We start from the raw sequence: 24,694 nt of genomic DNA on the forward strand, positions 1-24,694 counted from the left end.
AGGATACTGACATTTATTTGCACAGTGACTTATTTAAAGTGGAAAGAGACATATTTGAGTACATTACTATCTTTTACAAGAATTCTATGTAACTATTCTAAGTATCCAGTTGCCTGAATTATTTAATCAAAATTATTTTTAAAATTATAAAAATTATTTTAAATGAATGAATCCTATTATAGTTTTGATGTGTGAAACATCTATATATATCTTGGAGCATGTTTATGTTTTGATAGTTTATATTCTAATGGTTGGCTAAAATAATACTTTGAAAAAATGGCATTTTCTGTGCATTGTTTTAGCCTTTAAAACTATTTTAAATGAATGTTTTTAACTGAAAAAAACACACAAATCAATGTAAATAATCTGTCATTACAGAGAAAAAAATTAAAATATAATAAACATATCCTACCAAGTTTTTTTTTTTTTTGCAAGAAACAATGTCATCGTGTGGACTCGATATGTTCTATAAAGCAATCACATCTTTATTTAAAAATCCTATGTTCTTTGGCTATATTAGAATACTTATCTATATTAATCTTATATTCTATATTTTTAATATTTTCTTTTATTGAGACTACAAGCATATATCACAGGAAGCACTGTGATGGGGACCAAAGCCAAAGGAAATTTTAACGTTCATGGTCTTTCAGAAGGGAATAAAAAGCTGATAAAGCTGAGGCCGACTAGACATAACTAAGAAACACATGCACACATCATAGTAGGGACAATAATGTTCACCATCTTTCCAGATTTCCAAAGAAGATAAAGAATTACCCCCACAGGCATTACTTTTCATTATTAGGATTATACCTATCACTTTGTGAAATAAAGTTATAATGCATGCATAAGATGTATAAGTAAAAGTCTAAGGAATCCTTGAAAAACAACTAGAATATTGAGATAAACAAAACATGAAGAAAAAAAAAAAACTAGATGTATGTTTACCATTTACGGCTCAAAGTCCATAAAAGCCTTTGAAGAGCAAGAAAATACACCTGAGGTAAATAGTATTTAGATTAAAAAAGGCTACTTTAGTTGAAACTGTATTAATTACTTCCTCATGCTTTATCTAATTCTTAGTGAAAGCTCAAATTAAGTCTCCAAAAGGATTTTTTAATAATGAGAAGCAATATTTTGAAACTCATACAAGCCATCACAGTTGTTTAGAACAAATGACTTCTCAAGATGTAGAAGTCTTACTATCAATCACCAGCAAGTTAATTCTACATAATAAGGCGGGTTTGGATGCAAACTGATCCATTGTGGAATGCTATATCTAAAATTGATTGCCACAGCACTCAAAATGGATGCAGCCCTCCAAACCACTTCTTTGCTCAGAAACATTAATCTCAATTAGAAAGAGAGCTTCATAATGGTAATGCTTGGTATAAAAAAGTATGAAATAAATCAGTTTTTATAAGACATAACAATTAATCAGTTGTGAAACTAAAAAGGTGTTTTTGGTTTTTTGGGGTTTTTTTTAAGCACAAAATTTCCATTGGGACTTTTCAAATAGCGGATATCACCAAAATCAGGTTTAATAAGTGTCCCAAAAGAAACATATATGACATGATTTTTAAGCTTAGTCGTTGAAACTTTTAAGTAGCATTGCATTATTGTACTAGCTTCTCAGTACACTTCTTTATCATGAATGCTTGTTAAATTCTTCTCCAGAACTATCATTCTACTTTATAAACCAAACATGAACACTTACTTTAACTAAAAATTCAAAGTGATGTAGAATTGGTTGTGGGTCAAAGTAAAAGTTTGATAGCAAATTATTGTATTCTTTGCTAATACTCTCAAATCAACATAAAGAATGTTCTGAAAGTCAAAATAGACATTTGACTATCAAATGAAACATTGGGTAGATAAATAACATGCATTTGAACACACTTAACAGGTTTCTACAGCACATCTTTATGAAAAGGGCAGACAATTCATTAATACTACTGAATACATTGATTTACATAATACCTTGATAACATTCTTCGGTAAGTCAGAAATCAAATTTTTAAAGGGTGAAATGAAGTTTAGTGGAAAGGAGATAATGTATTTATTAAGAGAATCAATATCAACAAACTAATAAAGTTGTCTTCACTGCACTGCTATCAGGCGCTGATCATTTTCTAGACTTATTTCCCAGTACCATTCTAGGTAGAATAAACTTTGGTACTTCAAAACATACTTTCACAGCTATTATAAAAACATCACTTTTTGTACATCAAGCCCAGAGTTGATCAAGTATTTCTGATAAGTCATTCTACTCACAATGATAGCCATACACTTTTGCCTGGTTCCTTATTACTTGACTCTTTATAAAGAGAATAATTACTCTTGGCTCACAGAAGCAAAGCTAAGAAAGACTAGCTTGAACTTGATTACTGTATTATTATTGTTAAGCTGGGTTTTCTTTCTGAATAAGTAAAACTTTTCACTCTATTTAGGTGCTTTCTTCTATTCAGAGATAAGCACACTTATCTTTCTTTGTCTTCACCCTAATAAAGCAGGTTCCCTTTTCGAACCAAAGACTCATGACACACCTACAAGACCATAGTACGAAAAGCTTCTTTAATTTACCTAAAACATTTCTTTCTCAAAAATAAACAGTTATGCAAAATGATTCAATTTGAAAAATTACATAGTCACAATTCCATAAACTTATCTGCTTTATTTTAAATAATCAAGGAGTCCTCAATAAGGTCTATATTCTCTATGGGTTGCTAACATTAATGCTATTGGCACAGAATACTAATATATTTTCCAAATTTATAAGCTCTGGCAGTTATTAGTATATAAACACATTTTTCATTAAAATTGTGTTAATATATGTAAAAATATATTTGCTTTAATCAAAGGAACTTTTTCTTAAATATTCTTTTTAAATTATCTACACTAAATTTATTTTCTACTAGGAAAAAACAGTATCTTTAAGTAAGAGAAATATTAAAATTCATGTAAGAATAAAAGGCAGGATTGTTACGGAAAACGCAACAGGAAGAGAGATACAATCCTGAAACACACAATAGAATAACTAAACTCATTATAAACCCTTATCTTGGAAGAATTTAGAAATAATTTGTGAATGCCATGACATTTTAAAGAGGGATTAGCAAGTCTTATTACTGAACTAACCTCTCACTCTTAGAGCAAGAATTAAATATTTGCTTTGCATTTAGAATCACAAATTGAAAGTTTCAAGGCTCTTATAAGGATTTCATATTTTAAGAAACACAAGCTAAAAGTTTTATATAATTAAAAATGTATCAAGGAATGTACAACGCAAGATTGTTGGTATATTTGTAAAATCTTTTGTTTCAACTGAAATAATAAAATCCATAATGAATTTTAATTATACAGTTACTTTTAATGATAAACTCTGTTTCTAATATGCTAGAAAGGCTACAAATACTACTCCAGATAGGCGTTTGGGGGGCAAGGGTGGAGGTGTGTGCATCATATTTTAAACAAATTCACAAAAGAATCAAATCATCTAGCTCTGTTCAGTTGAAATGCCTAACCTTTTGGGGTACTCTTCTAAGCTTTCTAAAGGTACCACTTCTGTCTCTTTTTTTTTTCCCCTTATGACAACAGAAGGGAAAGGTAATGCCTGAACATATTTCTATTTCTAAAGACCACCCAGTGGATTCTGCCAGAGCCTACAAACGTTTGACAAATACATTGTCAGAAGATAAGAAATAGAGTATTATAAAGAGAGAGTCTCGTTTTCTTGTATCTCAGCTGTCTGGGGCCCTGTAAAAAGTGCTTGGACAGCTCTCACTCTAAGTTCCGTTGTTCTTACCTCAAAGTACCTGGAAAGTTTTCTCTTCCATTAAATTACAGTGACTTCAGAAAACAAAAGTATTTGCTATTTTACACAGTAGAATTACTTGCTACCTTTTTTCTGCGATAAGAATTAGTAGCAGGTTACCATAAAACTATCTTAAAGGTGAGGCAGTAAGAACGGAATCCAAACTGCATAATAAGGTGTTCAGCAGAAATCAGACCTAACCCACTGCAGTGTAAAATGTTTGAAGCTCCTCCTAATCGGTTGTAAAACACGATACAGACTTCGACTGAGTTGCAGACTCATAAATCTGTAATTTTTCAAATGCCCAGTTCAGAATATTTGTTTGTTTCCAGCCCCATCCAGAGTTTCCAGCTCAAGTTTCAGTCGAGACCCACCAGTTCACACACCGCCCCAGCCACCCGTTCTCCTTCCTTCACTCCTTCTCAACTTGGCTCCCTGGTAGTTGGAGAAGCCTCGTTTCCACAGCCCCGGCAAAGTAGTGACGTCCCAGGGCTTCCTGCTCGCTGGACTCCCCACAGGATCTTGTCAGACACCTTCTCAGAGGACGCGGCGCCCCACCACAAAACTGGGGATCACCTAGATCAGGGCAAGAGAGGCTGAGCTCCCTGCCCCCACTGGGCGCCCAGGCTCTGAGCTGCCTTTCTCGGGGAACCCGGGAGCCCAATGGGAACCGGGGCGCAGTGCCCAGCTCCTCAGATGTGAGGCCCCGGCGAAGTTCCCACCTGAGCAGGCAGCCGGAGGTGTCAGACGCGTGGGAGGGGCGAGGACACGGAGGCCGCGAACCCGCAGGCCAGACCCGGGGACGTTTCGCGCCGAGGAGATGCTCCTGGGCGACCGGGCTGGCCAACTTGCTGCCGCCTCCCAGAGCAGCTCGGAGAAACGCGCAGCCTTCCGAGCCCGCTCCTGCCCGCCCTCCCGCTCCCGGTGCCGCGGCCCGGGCACTAGGACCCCAGAAAGGAAGGAGGGCGCGCCGGCGGCAGCGCCGCACTTACCGCGCTCGGCTCGCCCGCGCCGCCCGCTCGCTCCCCGGCCGCCGCCACCGCGTCCACCCGAGCAGAGCGCAAATACAGCACTTGGCCAAATTCAAAGGAGCCGGGCGCTCGGGGGAGGGGGCCCCGCGCAGAGAGCGGAGTAGGGGAGATAGGGGGAGGGTGCGAGGAGGGGGAGAGAACAGCAAGTGTTACAACTTCCTTCCCTGCCCACCGCCCGGCCTCGGCGGGCGAGGGACGCGGGAGGGGAGGGCAGCGCGCGCGGAGCGCCAATGAGTTCACTTTCTTTTTCTCCCCCGCGCTCTCCCCCTCTCCCTTCCCGCCGGCCCCTCCAGCCTCCTCCTTGGCTGCCGAGGCCGGACCGGAGTTTTCGGTTCTCGGCCCGGGAGCGGGAGGATGGAGGCTGGGAGGGAGGAGGAAAAGGGCAAGGTGAGGAGGCGAACAGGGCGCTGTGCGAAGGAGCAGCATCCAGGACCTTAATTGTGTGACGGGGGGATGCGCCGGGCCGAGTGTGCCCGAGACCAGGCGCGTACACGTGTCCGTGTGTGTGAGTGTGGGAGAGAAGAGAGGAGAGGAGCCTACCATGAGCTTCCCCCTGTGCGGATCGCGGGAGAGCCCAATCCCAGGGCGGGCTGGACCCGGCTGTGATCATTTATAACCCTTGGCGCCTCCGCTCCGCCACTTGTCAAGATGACAGGTACTTTATTTCTTCTTCTTCTTCTTCTTTATTCAAAATAAGAAATTCCCCGTTTACTGCCTTTTTCTGTCGAATAGGATTTGCCGGACTGAACCACGTTCGCCGCCCCTCCCTCCTTCCCTCCTCCCGGCCGCATCGGGGACGGGAAAGCACCGAGGCTCCCATGCTGTGACCAATCAGTGCATCTACTACTCTTGCCGTGATTTAGGGGTCATCCATGAATAACACTTCACGCTGATGAATGGCTCTTGCCGGCTTTCGGCTCTGATGAGGGGTCTGCCCGCTGCTGATTGCAAACACTAATGAACTTCCAGCGCCATTTGAAATTCACACGCACCAACAAAGTGCGCGGGTACGTTCGTGGGGGTCTGTCCTTTTCTTCTCGGGGTGGAGGGGAGGAGGAGCTGAGGGAAGGGGCGGGTAATTGCTTTGGACCTAAGTGGAAACACTTGTCTATGTAATCAAACCTCTAACCCTCTTAGAAAACTACTTTTCTTGATCTTCCATAGGGTGGGCATTTCAGGTCAGCTGAGTCACCCGAGGAGGTGGGAGTGCAAGACGCTGCCGGGAAGACGGATTCGGAGGCAGAAGGGTGTAATTAAGGATTCCCACCCCCGGTAGGCGGCCTGTCCTTTACACAGCCTCGAAAAATGACCTGTGCCTACCCTTCCAGAGTGTCCTCTCCTCCGAGACTGAAAAGCGCAAATGACCTTCGGACGGGGGAGGGCACTCTAAGCGTTCAGACTTCCTTACAAGCCCCACTGGACCCTGTCGCAGAACAAGCGTCCGCCCTCTGGTTCAACCACCAGGACCTCCAACAAGCGCGCACTGACCAGAGGACGGAATGTGGAGTCCTCTAAAGGCTCCATCTCTCCTCTCCTCTCTCTCTCTCCCTCCCTATCCCCTGCCCCAACACCTCTCTTCCCTTATATTAACAGTGGAACACCTGCTTTGGCTTTGTTTTGGGAGGAAATAAAAGTTTACTGCTTTCCACAAGACACTGTCATTTTCTGCACACTGAAGTTCCCTCTGAAACTCTGGCCCCCGGCGTGAGAGATGCTCACCCGGGGTAGCTAGAAGTTCTGGCTGCTCCCAAATTTGAAACACCCAGCCCGCAGCCTTCACGGAGCTGCCGTCCGGCTCTTCAACCTTCTCAAACCAGCAAATACCTTTCTGTTCCAGGACAGGGCGGCGGCCGGGCTGGGGCGCGCGTGCACTGGGGAGGGACTAGCACACGTGGCTCCTTTTGGGGAGCCCGAGTGTACCCCCAGGGAAGTAACTGAGACTCAGTGTCCCGTAAGGTCCGGGCTGCCGCAAACCTGTGCTTGGAAGCGTGGCAGAAGGAGTAATGGGCTCTGAGCCTTCGTATTCCAACTCCCACAGTCAACTTCAGAGCAGGAGGTTCCGCCGACCTGCACCGAACCTGATTCGGGACGGGAGGAAATACACGTGGCATTCGTAACTTCGTGCAGAACAAGAAGCAGATTAAGCGCTCAGAAAAACTTTATGATAAAGTACAACCAACGTTTGGGGTAGAAAGGACAAGGAGAATCCCCGAACTTGAATTAGTGTGCCCAGTTTCACAACCTGAGTTCCCGGAGTTGCTTTAGTGACCCAGCGCATTGCGAAGCGTTACGTGTAGGTGATACGTGAGCAACACGACCAGGCTCCGGGACGCCAGTGCCGCCAAGCACCACAGGCACATCTTTGGGGGAGGGAGCTAGCATCGCCCTGGGGTGAATCGGTCTCCTTCTTGCCACGTGTATTTCACATTTGAAAAACATAGGTGTGGGGGGGGGGGGAGGCCGCAGGGGGATGAGAATGTAGTCATTCTCATTTTCTTAAAAAACTTGTCTATTATGAAAGTTTGCCCCAGGTTACTTGACAATTACACAAACTACTTAAAATTAGCATCCCAGACATGATCAAAAGGAAACTTGGAAGGTGTTTCATAAACCACGTTGAGGCCCAGTTCCCACAAAAATATTTGAAGTGTTTAAAACTTTTCTAAGTGTCCGAGAAACACTCTCCCTTGCTCTTTCATACCTTGCTTTCTAGGAATACTCGAAAAAGAGAAAAGACTGCCCCATCCTAAAGAAGCCACACAGGAGAGCTAAATTACTGGTAAAACAGGTGGGAGATGGGGTGAGGCGGCTGGTGTTTCTTCATCTGAGCTCTTTTATTTTCTTAGAGCCCTCATTATAGCTAACGCTGGTAATATGCTTAGGAAACAATAGAACTCACAACATTTAGAAATGGTAATAAATCTTGGAGCCTGTCTATAGCCCAACTTGTTGTTATATGATATTGAAAGTTTTTTCAGTATGTGATGCTGAACATTAACACTAATTGGATGCAAAACAGACAAAATGCTGCAGAACTCATTAATACGGCTCTGTGCACTCTATGCAAAGCATCGCTATGGACAACGTGCGCAGGTGTCCTCCTCACCGACAGTCTGCTTGTGTAAGACACAGCCTGCAATCCAGGCAGTTTAGGTGTATTAAGTTTGGGTCTTCGCGGTTTTTTGTTTTTTGGGTTTTTTTTGTTTGTTTGTTTGTTTTTTTTTCCTCCTTAGCAAAGAAGTTCCACCATTTGAGACCATTAGGAAAAGCTGATGTTGTGCAGTGCCAAACTATACAGCACACGCTTTCTCCTCCAAATACATCCCATCCCTGGAAAGCACAGAGGCCGTCTGTTACGTGCCCATCAGGCTTTTTGCTGAACGGTTGTCATTGGAGGGCGGGGATGGTGGGTAGCTCACACCGTGTCCTTGGCGGGAGAAGAAATGCAAGAAGTCTCTGTGTGTTTTTCAAACCTCTGGCGGCTCACTGCAAACTCTGCCGGGCGCTGCTGGTGCCTCTGCCTGGTTAAGGCAGCCAGGCAGGAACCGGATAATGCGACCAAGTCGGCCGCCCGGCCCTGCGATAGCCCCCATCCCCCACGCACTGATAACGCAGTTCTCAAAGGAAAATGAAATGTTACCGAGCTCCCGAGCTCCCCTCGTAGTCCGCATCCCCACCCCTGGAAACGCATGCATTGGCCCTGTTTTGCAAGTCTTTAAAATGTGCTAGGGAGGAAGAAGAGAATGGGTCAAACCACTGTATTCACTTTGGGGTTAACAAGGACCTGACAGGGCTCGGGGTGGGGCGGGAGAGGAACAGTTTCTTATCCTGCTGCTGAGGCAGGGCCGACAGCACCTGTCTGCTTCTCCATTAACATCCCACCTCAATGTCGTTCCCCTCCGGAAGGTGATACTTGTCTCTTTTGGTCAGCGTGACATGACGTGTGCCTTCCCTGGACACCATTTTGTTGTGGTTGTTGTTGTTGTTGTTGTTGTTGTTGTTTTGCGGGGGGGGGGGGGAGGGGAGTGGGCGGCTGTCAGTTTCCTCCAGTCCTAAAGATCTAGCCTGGAGCTGAAGAGGCTGGGTGTCACCTGGTCCTGCCTACCTCTGATGGGGAGCAGCCAATTTCCACAGCCACTTCCTCCTTTGACACACCAGGCATTGGGAAGGGGAGCACTGGGTCAGGCCCTCCAAGGAGGCTCGTGGACACCGCTGGACTTCATAGATATTCTTTGGACTTGTTATGATTACTCTAGCCAATAGGAAAGAGTGGCCTGACTGCTGGGCCCAAAACAAGGGTAGCTACTCCTCCCACACAAGGGGCTCTAGGTGCTGATGAGGAAGGGAGAAATGGATGGCGGAACCAAAGTTTCCCAACTCAGACCTTTTGCTCACTCTTTGAAAAGATGAGGAAAACCAGTAATTTATATATGTCCAAAAAGAGGTTACATCTCAACTGAGAACAAGTGATGGGCTGCTTAAAAGAGAGGCTACAGGCTGGTAGTCATCCAAGATAATCCCAGTTTCAGCACCTGGAGTCACTTTGCACATAGCAAGGAATTAGCTGGAACAATTTACAGCACTAGAACTTAACTCGTACACAGAAGTCTCTCAAGTAGCTCTAAAGTTATTGTCTGATATTTGGGGATATTTTTCCCTTTACAAAAATAAGTAACTATTTTCCTGGGCTATTAGATTGATGGAAACTATAAGACAAATATTCTAATTTTATCACTGACGAAGCCAGTGATAAAATTAGAATATTTGTCTTATAGTTTCCATTACCTTAATTAAAGCAAGATAGCCATCTCTCGATGTACAAGCATTTTGGAAGCACCAAGTGAACTGGGGATCAGACAAATCAACCTTAAAATGGGACCATGCTTTCCCAGTACATCAGTTTGTGTTCCACTGCATAAACAAAGACTCCACATAGCTCTGACTTTTAGTGAAAACAGTTGTGGAGCACAACCCAACTGCTGACTTGGTTTTGCTTGACAACCTCATAAAAGACCCCCTTTCCTGAAAGATTTTAAACACAGAGACATCTTTTTACATGTGGCATTTTCAATTATGGTTTAACTTTATATATGTGTTTCCAACCTCCACGTTCTTCCATAGTAAAAAAGTGCAACTTTCATAATAGCTATCTTGGAGTGTCTTTTAAAATCTCATATTGTCTATAAATGACTTTTTAGCAAGTAGTAAGTATATATACTATCTTTAAAGTATACAGTAGATAATGTATTTAAGATAGGCACAAGCTGCTGGCAAGGTTTATCATAGGTTAGTGAAATAGGAAGACTGTGTTAAGAATACAATGTCCTTTAGATATTTCAGGATCCAGTCTACAGGTTAACTTGTAAATAGATTAGCAAAATAGTCACGTAGGTGATAATAATTCAGTATCGGACCCATGGAATATGTCCTCATTTTTTTGGAAGGGCCTTATTCTCTCCTCCCTTGGCCTGCTCATTCATCTGGGATGTCCTGTACTCTCAGTCTCTGGAATACCTACTTATTAAAGCACCTATTAATGATACTCCCCTCCCTAAGAAGTGCTTTCGCCATATTTTCTGCATGTAATAAATGATGGCACTGTTTTGGGTTGTTTTTTATATGGGCCCTTCCCAACAGGCGAAGGCTCCTGGGGTGCCCTTATTCCTCCTTGAACCCACAGGGTCTAACACAAAGGTCTGCCACATAGAAGATGCTCGATAAATAGTTGTTGGATGACTACATGAATAAAATATTTTTATTGAATTCATTCTTACTTCCTACTTAAAAAAGATATGTCATAAATAAAATTGACTTTGAAAATATGTTTAAGTACGCATTTCAAAAATTTTTATTGGCACATAGTTTAAAAATCTTAGTCATGATTTATCAAGCCACATCAATTCCTCTCCAAATTCGGTTGACTTTTCTCAGAAACACAACTTGAAGTAAAGACAAAAATAATGGGAGAAGGCAGAGAGATCACATTTTGTTTTCCTTTTCTTCGGTGAGATGTAATATTGACTGAAATATAGAAAAACTTGCACTAAGCACCTATTAAATGCAGATACTCTAAGTATTTTCTCTTAAATATGACATTATTTATGAAACCCTTATTTTTTTCCAAAGTTCCTTTGGATTTTTAATGGTAAGAAGTGTAGAGCCTTAAGATGACTGCTTTTCATTTCTTCAAGACAAGGGTTCAGCTGGTATTGGGGAAACAATCTCTGTTTGTTCCTGTCTGCTCAGGAAGACTGTTTCTAATTGATCTGGCATGGAATTTAGTTGGAGATGTGTATGTTGCAACTGAAGCACAGAGCCTGTATGCTTTGTAAAGTGATAACCATATGGGCCTTATTTGAAACATTTGAGGATTTTCGACATTAACCTGGGTTAAATTGAGCTATAAATTCAACTCAAATGTATACGTCCTGACAAATTCATCATCACTTTGGATAGATTCAATCCATGCTCCAGAGATTAATAAAGATGATGACCACTTATATCATATGCAAAGGTTTGTTTTGATAAAGTACCCTAATGTTGCACTTTGCACTGTTTAAATGCAAATTGCCTATATTACAGACATTTTCTACTGTTATCACTTTCAGTAGAATGGAAATGTTTCAAAATGATCTTTGGGTAAAGGAAAGGATATATAGTCAACTCTATTTCCTCTTACACTATTTTCAAGTGCACTTCGCTATCGTCATGAAGATTTAATTAAGCAAGCTCAGCTAAGCTAAAAAGCAAAGTGGCTGGAAGTTACTACTTATGGAAATGTCTTCAGAACTTATACAAAATAATTTATTTACTATTTTTCATTTAGGGACCTGAGAAATCACTAAAGGTTAAAAATACAACAGACATCTAGCGCTCCCTTCTCTTATTTCCGAATATTGAATTTAGAGTTTACATTTTGTTACAGATAATAGTACTAAGTTATGGATGTTGATGGCCCTTCCCTTGCAGCTTTAAATTGCCTTTAAAAAGATACAGTTTCTTTAATTAAAAAAGCTGCACAGAACTAATCCCTCTAGCTGAAAAAAGAAAAGTTTTAAGCAATCTCTTTCTGCTCTGAGAGAGAAAGGCAGACAATACCATAACAGATCAGAAACATAAGCTATAGTGTGCAGCCAGGAGCACAGCAGGGAACTGAATACTGCTCCGACTGTGTCATTTTTTAATCCCCCATCCCAGTTTTCCCCGTCTGACCTCATGCTGAGATGAAGTTATCACAGAAGACAGCTTTACTCTCACCAATGAATCCAACCCTGGGTCTGTATTATCCTTAGCAGATCAAAACACCGCTTTCATCAAATAGCATTATCTGCATAAAAGGCATGCAATTGCCCGATAATTTCACCCAAACTATGCTATTCATTTAAAGGACAAGAAGAGAAATGTAATTCATTCCTTTTGCAGGGTGGGAGAGAAGAGTGAGACTTGGGGAGAGGCAGAGGCCGGAGAAACTAATGTACCCCCTTTGCTCATGGGAACTTTTCTGTTTTTAACACAAAATCCCAAGAAGGGGTCCATTTAAAAGTCTCCCTATGCCTGTGCTTTAAGATTAATTGTTGGAGCAATTTGGTGCAGTTTGAGTGACAAAAGTGTAAGTTGTGTAGAAAACTGGCAGTGAGAAATTACAAAGCTTGCTGATGTCATTAGCCATGCTTCCCTGAACCCCAATAAAAACATCATATCCAGTAAAATTGGAGAAGCATAAGAATTAGCTGAAGAATTGGATGAAGTTTAACACAATGCTGTATGGGAGGAGGGGTGTTGTTCTTACTGGAAGTTCTTTCTATGCATTTTGAAACTTTGAATCCTTAGATTGGGAAGACAGACAGAAACTATCCCACAATTTTGGGTTGATACTTTCAAGAATATTTCAGAAATCTTAGCAGTGAAGACTAGCTCTAGCCTCCTTCAGATAGTTTTCCATTTTATGTTTAAATAGGGTTCTCATTTGCATTGTAGATTGTATGAAATGTTATAATGGGCTTCTCTTTAATGGATCTAAGTCCTTACTGAATGACATCAGTTGTTTTGCTCAAGGTATCATGATAGGTTAGAACAATCAGACAAAACCATTTGAGTCAAGTAAATGGAATTACTAAGAAGTACTAATACTCCCGTGTGGGTGTGGGTGACCTATTAGGTGTATGTTAATATCCTCATAATATGTATTATCATCATTTTAATGATCGAGCTTAAAAATATAAATCATCTGTTCAGTACTTTCAGAATTTACTCTGTACACTGACCCTGTACGAAATCCAGCTTAATCCCTACCCTTCCATCACCTAGACAACATCTGTACACAAAAATGTGTAGGACAATCAGAACTGTTTGAAGAAAGGACAACATTAAAATGTTTCAAATTGGTGGCTAGAAATACTCCTGGGAATTCATGAAACAGGTGAAGCGACAAAACAATTTTTCCTTGAAAGGTACTGATTCTTCAAGAAATGAATCACAGCACTATTCTTTGTGATCATCATTTTAATTACGTATATGTATTTTCCAAAGCATTTAAATGTAATTAATAAATAGGTAGTTTTTCCATACTGACTTCCTGAAACTGTAACTCAATACTAAAGTGCTTTGAGGCTAAAAGTCTACATAGATATATGGTCTACTCGGTAGTAAAGTTCAAATTCATGCTTCCAAAATATAGCTTCATGACATACAAATTATCTTAAATTTAATGTGATTAGGCATTAAACTATGGTATTTCCTTGAATTTAATGACTACTATTTTCATGTCAAATTTGATTACAAGAATCAGCTTTCAAAGTGAACTTTTTAAAATCCCAAAGCATTAACAGATCATTTAGGGTTCAGCCTTACAAAAACTTCTTGTCTGTGAAATATCAACTAAAGGCATGTAAGTATAGAGGTGAGTTTCTCGTTTTGGTGTGTGTGTGTGTGTGTGTGTGTGTGTGTGTGTGTGGCTGATTTTAGAAGTCACCTTTCTGTCTGGAAGTGCCAGGAGAGAAAAGCTATTTCCATCATTAATACAACTGCTACTCTCACCACACACACTTATGATGCAATTCATACACATGCACTATTTTCTCAAAAGAGTAAAGTATATCATGGACCATTGTACTTATTTGAAATGGAGATGGTAAGACAAACAATGTTTTTAAGATTTCAGAAAATTTAAATTCAACAAAGCATTTTCTTTCATATTTTATTTCTTCTTTATTTCCACTCCAAACTTGTCTTTGACTCAGGACTGATTTCTCTAAGAGACTGAAACTGGATTATTCATAAATCCAGATTTCAGAAGTAAATTAGATCACAGTCATATGAGTTCGTTTCTGGAAGTCTAAGTATTCATCTTCATAGGACATGAAATTGTTTGTGTTAAAAAGGGCACTAGATACGGCCCTACTTTCAGAGTAAAAGCTTCCAAAACAGGGCAGGAAAAAGTATTTGTAACAACATTTTAGGAATTCTCTTGACTGAAACTTTGGTACACTTTGCTTACACTACATTAAGACGGCAAAGGATAGCTTGTTCTGTAGTATGATAAATTCCTGAGAGAAGCATTGCAGATGAAGGCCGTGAAATGATTAAAGGACTCAGATTGGAATAAGGCAGTTCCGACAGGCTGTATGATCATGATTTTTTGTCTCTCTGATGAACATGTAGCTCTGGATTTTGTTGGTATATGGGAAGAAGCCAGGCATTCCTCAAGCAGACTGGGAGCAAGCAGAGTCTGGGCTGGGTAGAGTTAGCATTCCAATTTCTCTTTCTGTTTACTTAACCTTTCTTTCCTAGCCCAAATCCAGCACTTTTAATCCACAAAATCTATGAAAGATCAGGATGCACCTTCTCCTCTTTTATCCTTGGATAAGATATCTAGGAGAGAGGGGGAGGGGGTGAGGGTGGTTGAAGTAGGCCATGAGAAGATTATGAGCTAAGAGTCTATAAAGAGGCAGGAAATTGGCCGAGAGAGAATCTGAATTAAGGGAAAGAGAAGGGAGAACAAGCTTAAACTGAAGATAAACTGTGAGGATGCTGGAGGAAGAGTGCATCTGAGATTCCTAGGTTAGAATCCTGGTTTTATGCTCCAGACATCAGGGAGTTCTGCATCCATCTCTAGTCTCTCTATTTACACTGATGAGTATTGGAATCTGCCTCATGAGTCTAAGTGTTACTTAGGAACTAAAATCAGACCATCGTACAAGTAATATTAATTTTCAAACTTATTAGAAATCAACTTTTATTATATTTAAAAAAAATTTTGATAAAAAGGTTCTATGTTAAAATTTGAAGATTATCTTAATAAACAGGCTGACAAAATCTGTGATAGTCCTAGACCAATGTTTTTTTTCTAATCGTGATCTTTAGACCACCTACATCAGATTCACCTGGGAATTCTTAGTAAAATATATACTCCTGGGCCCGCCTCAGCTATATGGAATCAGACTCTCCAAGGATAGAACCGATAAATTAACATATTTAACAAGCTTTCCAGGGTATTCCTATGCACAGGAAAGTTTAAGAAGTTTCGCCCTGGGCTAAATATTTTGCTTAAAGGAACTAGATATTTCGGTATTTATCATTAGCCTATTAAAAATAAGTTGTTTTAAATAAATCTAGTTGAATTATTTTCAAAAGTCACTCATTCCATTTAAGAAACTATAATTCACAAAATGAAGAGGGTAAGGATATTTGAAGAAATTTTAGCTGAAAATTCAGTGACACTCAAAAGTGAATTTTGAATCATCCTTCCTAAGAGTAGTAAAATCAATGTTTTAAATTGAGATAGCATATTCTATGTATCATAATAGTTGAATTACTATGTACAAATTTTTCCTGATGATATCGTTCAATATAATATGTATGATTCTAAAATTATATAAATTTTAAATGAACTTTAAAATATGTATTAGTTCTGTTTATTATCAGAAATTACAGAATTCTTTGTGTGAGATGGAATAGGAAGTAACTTAATACATTATAACTTTGACCAGAAATCAAGAATAAATATATCCCCCAAATTAAGTGCTTTATTTGGAAGCTAGGCATTTACAGGTCAGCATCCCATGCTATTTCTAGGACAGTTTTCAAAAGTATCGCTCTTGTTGAAAGCCCTTACCTTTTTAACATAAAGCATTACCTCTACCCTGTCCTCATCACTTCCTTCTTTTGCAATTACTTGTCTCTTATTATATGTAATGATGTCGTTCAGTTTTCTCTAATCACATTACACATTTAAAGTTCTTATTATGAATAGTGGGGAAAACATTTAAATAAGCCTTTTTTTTTTTTTTATATCATCTCCACTACCACAATTACTGCTAGTACACCTGGTCCTCATTCTCCTCTCCCTCTGTCTCCTGACTCACTTTGCCTGACTTGCTGTTGCTTGCAGACAATGTGCTCAGCATATAGCATTCATCAGATCATGTAATCTCATAATGTCAAAAATAGTTACTATTATTTCCTGCATTGTAAAGATGAGTAAATTGGAAAGTAAGTAATTTGTCCAATGCACCAGGATTAATAACTCTTAATTTTAGAGACCACTTAATAATGACACACATTTCTTCCTTTTCGGAAAGAGAAATAGAACCAGCTCTGATTATGTTAGTTTACATTTTATACACACATACGTGTGTGTATATATATATGTGTGTATAAATATATATATATATAAAGTCATAGTACATACAGATATACAAATTCGATCTTGATGAAAGAGAAATGCCTCTTAACATACACAAAACACACATGCATGCACGCACACAGGCCCCTAATAAGAATTCCATAAAGAAAAAAAAAAACCTTTTTATTGCTTGAGTCTATTTTTGAGTAAAGTTATTTTACAGTGTGAAAAAAAATTGAACATAACAAAACCGTAGTTCTTGTTCTATAGGAACATTACTCATTTTTATTTTATGGGTTGTAGAGATTTACAATAAAATCACCCCAAATATAACATATTTTATAATTCCTTTAACTGTTTCTTTAAACGTGATTACTGCAGCCATCAGCACATATTTTGAAGTGTTGAATTAAGGCTAAACTTGAAGTTTTCTTCAGAATGATAGTTCTCTCTTCAATGATTAATAAATGTAGGGTAGAATTAAATCACTGTGGACTTGATACAGTTTTGAGATAATAAACCTTTGCTATTCTGATAAAAAAAAAAAATTCCAGGAAGGCTATAACTGCTCCAACGGCCTCTGGCTTGTAGAAATTGGTAATACTCTTTAAAGGACCAAGAAAGTTAAACAGAGTGAATTGTAAGCTTGCTACTACTTGAAATTACAAATCATTGGAAAACTGTCCATGAAAACACCTCAGGGAGTAAACGTGGATAATAATGGTTTACATGCGGTTGCAAAACAATAATGAACCTGTCCAATCAATTGTTCTCAATAGCAATAGATCACAGTAGAAGGAAAAATGCACATCCTTATTGACCCCTTGCACATTCTGTTGCTTTTCATTCTCGTGACTTTTGAATGGTTTCCTTTTATATTTAATCAAGCGGTGGCAGATTAACTCTGAATTATTACTCTTAACTCTTTCTAAAACCAGAATTTAATGTAAATAACTGAAACTGGAGTAGAAAATAAACCCATTATCTTTGCTTGCTTATAGATATATGTTATGATGGGAGAGTTTTTCTAGAAAGAACAGTGAAAAAACAGACTCATTCGTAAATCATAAGAGAAGTGAACTATGACCTAATCTCACTTTATTAATTTTGGTTATCTTTATAATAGATGCATGTTAGTATAGGTAAACATTTTTTGTCATGATCTGTGAAGACTGATAAACTATATGATTGATTATACCAGCATATTTTTACATGTATGGACATGCCACATGTTCAAGGTTAAACTGTAGAAAACAATTCTTTCATCTGTTCTCACTCCTTTAACCCCCACTGCCTTCCGATTCTATATTTACGTCAATGCAGTTTATCCAATAGAGAGCTATGGAAAGGATTAGATTAATTTAAGAAGACAAGGATAGCCAAAAATCTACTTGATACACCAAGAATCACTACCATCACAAACAAACTGAACTGTTTGTCAAACAACAATTGCATTTCATCTCAGGGTTAAATTGATCACATAAGACATAATAGAAAGTCCTCTCTATATCTGCATATGTCATAAGATGTCATGAGAATTAAATGAGATGTCATTTTTAGATTTTAAAGGGTTACAGATAATTTATTATTAATATCTTTCATTTATCTAACCAGTTATTATTCTTTCAGTTCTATAATTCATGCAGTAAAAACCAAAATAAATTTAAAGTATTTTAGTCATACACTTACTGTAATCTTTTGAGTGAAGTGATATTGCATTCTTTCAATTTTTTCTTATATTTAAACATTTATTTAATACTATCTGCACAGATCTAAAGATGCAAAACAAAGCATATGTTTGATCAACTTGTTCTCTCTTTTTGTGGTGATATATTATGTTGAACTACCTATGCTCATTCAACAACTACTTTTAATTAGTGATGAAAATATGCAAGCTGACTGAGCCCATGTCTTGGACTAGGGACACAGACTCCTCAAAAAGTGGCCTACATGACATTTGGTATGAAGCCTTAATTTATTACATTATATACGCAAACACATGATACATTTTTGTTACTATTAACACTGTATGACTGAGTATTAATCAATTATAAAAAGAAATGTGATTTTTAAGTGTGTGAGTTTGATATATTTAATCTTACTAGTGTTGTTCTGCTATAGATTATCATTTTTGATATCAAATTTTGGTAAGAATACTACTAATGGAATTTTTTCATGTTTAGTTAGAAAAACTGCTTTGCGGTTTAGTGTTTTAATTCAGTTAAACTCTTATCTGGAAGTGCCAACATTTCTTTAATTTGATAACAAAGTTGTCTCCAAATCTAAAATTCTAGATTTCGATTAAATCATACATTATTTTTATAATTATGATTTCTCAGACCTCTTGCTTGCTCTCTCTTTCAAATATATTTAAGAAACAAGTTTTTTGCCTGAGTTTAGAAAAATAACACAATCTAATGTAAAGTTGTGAGCTATTTTAATTATGGTTTTACGTCTTTGCAATGTTATGATTAGATTAGAAATTTACAATAGAAACAATACTAGCTGACTCAACATAGATTTGTACATGTGGAGATACCCACAAATATATATCCATTTGTGTGTATTTATCTGTGTATATGGATGGATGGATTGTAGATAGACAGACAGACAGACATGTGTCTATATTTATACCTATATTTCCTAGTATCGTTTCTTTTGTTTTAAAATAAACTAAGTTAACACAGTCTCTTTGATGCTTTAAAAATACTACGATTAAGAATCCATCTTATTTTTCTTAATTTACTATTTTTCTAATACATGTGTATAACTATAAAAGAATCATCACAACACAGAAGAATTTCAGTCTGAGTTCTTTATATATCTCAGTGGTCAAAAGGCTTATCTGAGTAATATAATGTGTAATACTAACTTTTATGTGGGATTCATTCTTTGATTACCCTTTTTTCAGTTATCTATCCTTTTATACCTAGAGCTTCTGATTCTGGGTTTTTCCAGATTGGTGATAAATTGTTCTCTTTCAAACGAGGTATTTTTCCTGATGTGTTTGATAATTTCAGTTAAATTTTTGGATCCTCTTCATCTAGGAAGCAAGAATTCCAAAGAGTGAATTCTGGTTAATATTTGACAATACAGGTTTGTGATACTCTAAAAACACTTATACCTAAAGTTTCATTTTTTTTGTATTACAAATATTAGTAATTTTTCATAACTATTCTAAGCTAAACATACTTAGGTGTTAGCTCATATTATTTTTGTTTAACCTAATTTATCCACTGCTTACTGCTTTTTTGACTATATGGCTTAGCAACATTTTTTTCACATGGTATTTATTATGTAAATTCAAAATGACCTGAGAGTTATATATTCTGTGTAATGCTAGCTGTCTGTAACCTGGGACTGTAACCCTTATTCTCATTTTTTCCACATGCTTTGTTGCCATAGATCTTTCTGGGCAACCTTAAATTAAAGCATTTTCCTCCCTCATGACCTGTAGTAATTTTTTTGTAATGTGAATAATTGTGATGACAGAATTAATTTGAGTATGAAAATATAAGGGGAAAAGTCATTATATTTAACTCAAATTAATTGTTAATTTTGTGAAACTGGATATTGAGAGCAAACCGAATTTTATAATGTCAAATAAAAGCTAATTTCCTGAGTTGATTTTTTAAGTTTTTCAAGAGTTTGAGAGAGTGCAAGGGATGAATTGAAAAGTCACAATTGTTATTTGATAAGTTTAAATGAATAAAATATTCAAGATGTGTGTGTGTGTGTGTGTGTGTGTGTGTGTGTACTTTAAATAAGGATTTCCAAAATTTCGTATTTACTAAGTAGATTCTTACTGTTATACAACAGGGTGATGTCTCAGTTTGGAAACACAGAAAGAAAAATAAATTAATATTGAGTTGTTCTTTATAAAGAAAACTTGAATCTCAGTGAGAAAAAGACGATTAAAGAAATATTTTAAATATACCAGAACTCAAATTTTATTAATAACTCTTCAGCTAACAGCATAACTACAGACAATATTAAAATTGCCTACACAGAAAAAAAAAGATACAAAGGTACATTCGTTATTATAAGAAAATAAATTATCATATAAAATAGGGCTTTTGAAAGTTTTTATTTTTTTACAGGTTTTACTCAATGGCTCCTTTGACCAAAATGAAAAAATAAGTAAAACATTAGTAATACTATTTTGTAATGTGGACTGATGAACTATATTATAAAACTTTACTAAAATATTAAACAAACCTATAATTCTTCGTATTACATATCATTGGTTTCAAGTCACCATAATATATATAAACTAAGTTTATGCTTAAAGCTAGTTAAACTTTCTAAAAACAAATTAATTTTTTCACCTAAAGCAAATATTTTTTGAATAATTCATAGTTCATTTATTTATTATACATATCTTGCCTCATTTACATTCAATTTCCTTAATATTCAAGATTGGTCATAGTAAAATATACTTTAGCAAAAGAAAATTGAGAAAGAAAAACAGGAATATTGCAAATTTTTTCCACCCCAAGTTAATACCCATTTCTGGATATCCTAATTTGCATGCTGTACAGACTATATAATATTTAAAACAAGATTTGAAAAGCATTGCTTACTTGATGACTTTGTTTTTGAAAAAGAGTATTTCAGTAAACTTTGTCCTGCTTCAAGAGAACAGAGCTTCTTTTAATGCAGCAAATAGTTTCAGCATGATCTTTTCCTTTATGTTTTATTTAAAATGTTAATGGAGTAAATCCACAATTCACATAATTTATTTTGAAACACTTTTGTTCAGAATAATGCACTGTAAGAACAGTGATATACAGGCAAGTTTCCTTAAAGAACATGCATCAATTCAGTTCCCTTTTGAAGCATATTGCAAATGCCCTCTAACAGGGCACGGCAACATTACATAAATCATCTTATATGAAAAATTAACATGACATCAAATATTTATAAATATTAATGTGTATGTTAATATAACCAAAGCTGTAACAAACAATCATAACCTTGCCAAGTTTCCTAGGACAGGCACCGCTGATAATGATATCCATTATCTCTGGAGGAACGCACAATTATGAAAGTTATACACAGGATGTTATGTTCTTAGCTGCTTTTAAATTTATCCATTAAATGCCTACCTTATATATAATATTAACCCTTTATACACTCATTCTTAAGAAACAGGCAGTTCATGGGGTATATATTTTAAAAAACATTTTTATTTAATCACTCAAACGGAAAGTCCCTGATTTTTCAAACGACTTTATGCATAACTGGAGTATATGGTATGCTACAAATAAATTCACTTGGATTGATCACATTAACATGTGTTAAATACCACATATACATTTAATCATGAATATGCTGCACCTTGTTCAAGAAAGCCACCCTTGCAAAGATGGATTGGTAGTTTGGGCCTCTAAAATGTAATATGCTGTGCTAGCTCTATTCTGTCTAGGAAAACTCTCTTTCAAAGTGTCTGTGTTGAGAATGGGGTAGAAGTGGGCAGTTCTTGGGTTGCCTGCATTCAGGGGTGTCAAGTCCATAGACAGAGCTTTTAATTAGGCGTGGTCAGCCACACTACGTTTTGTTTGGGATACTTTTTCAGATTCAGCATTGTTGGCAGGTATAGTTAATTTAGTCAGTAAACATTAAAACAACATGATTTCAGATGAGAGGGTAAAAGGGCCAACATTTTAAATACATACATATAGTATAGATTGAGTCAAATCTAGTTTAGAATCCACAGGTTTTTATGGGCAAAACAAGAAGATAACTTTATTTGAGGACAAACATACTTTCGGATCAAAGATGTTTTGCTTTCCTGAAAGTAAAAGGCCTCCAGTATTCACCGGTTCAAATCTGCTCCCAAGCTTGTACGTTCTTCATTTTAAAGTTCTTTAATTTCCAGTCTGATTTTTCAGTATTACAAATAGACTCTGCTTTTGTGGTATTAGGCTCTGGAGAGAACCTGCTCTAGGTCACTTGTGGTGAGGATGGTTTAGCTGTGGGTGTTGTGGTCAAGTGTGAATCATATTTCCACTTTGAAAGGTTTGGCTTTCTCCTGGATCTAGGGTTGAGTTTGGAAAATTTTGACTCTGGATAACATTGATAATTCAACTTATTTTGCTCTTGAAAAACTAAATATAGAATAAGTAATGTCTGAAGTGGTCAAAAAATGTCACCCCAAAATATTTCCCAATTACAAATTTATTTTTTTGCAAATCTTTAAAAATATAATTGACTTTAGATGGGATGTTAAGCTGAATACACACTTTAGTGCTAGTTGTTTTAATTAGATGAGATCAATATTTAGTACCATTCTCAAGTGAGTCAAACTTTTGAATGAGACGCCAAGAAAAAGGGTGAAGTCGCATACTAGACATTACTATGTGTTAGACAAATACTTCGATATGTATTATAGATACAGTCTTTCAACCTCTCCGCCACCCCCAAATATATAATATTTTGGTGTCAGCAATTTTACACTCTCATCCATATTATCATATCTTTTATTTTTGGTCATTCTTCCAAACAGGTTATTTCTTTCATCTTTTTTTTTTTAAACCTTATCTTGATTTCCTTGCTAGCTGCTACCTCTTTTAAATTGTATTCATTCATTCATTCATTCATTCATTATCTCTATACAAGAAAAATCCTTGAAGTATGCCTACACTTGATGTCTCCAAGTGGTCTAATTCCATCTTTCTTAAATTTAATCAAACTTTCATCCCTGTCTTTGCAGAGAAACCACTGCCCTCAGGGTAGCGAAAGATCTCACCAAAACACTGAGATCTAAAGATAGGACTATAGAATGCTTACCCAGCATGTCAGGCTCACTTTTCAACAAAAAAATTACAATGCATACTAAAGGTAAAAATGGAGATATTAATAAGCATCTGAACTATAGAGTCAGAAAAGCAGGAATGTTGGAAATATTAGACTAGGAATTTAAAAAACTATGATTAATACGCTAAGATCTTTAATGGAGAAAATATACAACATGCAGGAATGAATAGGTAATATAAAGAGAGAGATGGATATTCTAAAAAAAGAACAAAAAAGAAATGCTAGCGATAAAAAATACTGTGACATAAATAAAGAATGCCTTTGACGATCTAAGTAATAAACTGGACATGGATGAGGAAAGAATCTTTGAGACTGAGATTATGGCAATAGGAATTTCTAAATCTACAAAGAAAAATAAAAGCCTGGGAGAAAACAAAACAAAATAGAATACCCAAGAACTGTGAGATGACTTTGAAAGGTGTAATACATGTGCAATTAGGAATACCAGAAGAAGAAGAAAGGCACAGCTGCAATATCTGAAACAATAACAACTGAGAATTTCCTGAAAATAATCTCAGACACCACATCACAGATCTAGGAAACTCAGAGAACATGAAAATGAATTAACAAACAAAACAAACAAATGAACAAACAAAAGCTATACTTAGGTACATATCATAGTCGAACTTCAGAAAAGCAGAGATAAAGGAAAAATCTTGAAAGAAGCCAGAGAGAAAAAGCACCATACGTACAGTGGAGCAAAAATAAGAATTAGATCCAGCTTCTTCTCATGGAGGAGAAACCATGGAACGAAAGCAAAATATTTAGTGTAGAGAGAAAAAACCCACCAACCTAGAATTCTATACCCTGTGAAATTATCCCTCAAAAGTGAAGAAGAAATAAAAACTTTCTCAGGCAAACAAAAACTAAAGGAATTTGTTGCCAAGTGTATCTGCCATTTAGAAATATTAAAAGAAGTTTTTCAAGGAAAAGGAAAATATAGTTTAGATAGACAGATCAACATAAAGAAGAACATTAGAGAAGTAATAAATGAAGGTAAAATCAAAATTTTTACTTTTATTATTCTTAATTGATATAATAGCTTGTTAAAAATAATGGCAACAATGTATTCAAGTATGTATGCATATACTTATATGACTGTGATGTATTTATATGTTATTTATGTATATATTATATATTACACATTATTTATAATATATTTATATATGCATACATATAAGTGAAATGAATGACAGCAATGATCTGAGATAGGACAGAAGGGAAAAATTAGGAATATTTTGCTATTGTAATATACTTGCACTACTAGTAAAATGCTATACTGTTATTTGAAAGTATACTTGAATAAGGTATAAATGTGTACTGTGAACTCTAAGACAACCACTAAGAGAGTGAAAAAAAAAAGATGTATGAGTGCTATGCTAAAAAAGGAGAAAATGATAGCTACAG

At 37.0% G+C, this 24,694-nt stretch overlaps 1 protein-coding gene and 1 long non-coding RNA gene across 10 annotated transcripts in view; one reads left to right on the top strand and one right to left on the bottom strand.

Moving 5' to 3' along the window:
• Positions 1 to 24,694, bottom strand: part of TENM3 (teneurin transmembrane protein 3) — a 766,204-nt gene that overhangs the window by 534,082 nt on the left and 207,428 nt on the right. The window contains exon 1 of one of the 9 annotated variants that reach the window (XM_036228682.1): positions 5,386 to 5,479. The exons of the other annotated variants lie outside the window; for them this stretch is intronic. The gene's annotated coding sequence lies outside the window, so the exon portion shown is untranslated. Of the gene's footprint in view, positions 1 to 5,385; positions 5,480 to 24,694 lie in introns of those variants that run through there. 9 annotated transcript variants of the gene reach the window in all.
• On the top strand, positions 5,384 to 6,531 carry LOC118609359. The gene is made up of 3 exons (XR_004953346.1): positions 5,384 to 5,500; positions 5,578 to 5,852; positions 6,010 to 6,531. It is a non-coding gene; the product is annotated as an uncharacterized LOC118609359 (long non-coding RNA).

Source organism: Rousettus aegyptiacus, unplaced genomic scaffold (genome assembly GCF_014176215.1).
Source record: "Rousettus aegyptiacus isolate mRouAeg1 unplaced genomic scaffold, mRouAeg1.p scaffold_m13_p_11, whole genome shotgun sequence".
Taxonomy (NCBI): domain Eukaryota; kingdom Metazoa; phylum Chordata; class Mammalia; order Chiroptera; family Pteropodidae; genus Rousettus; species Rousettus aegyptiacus.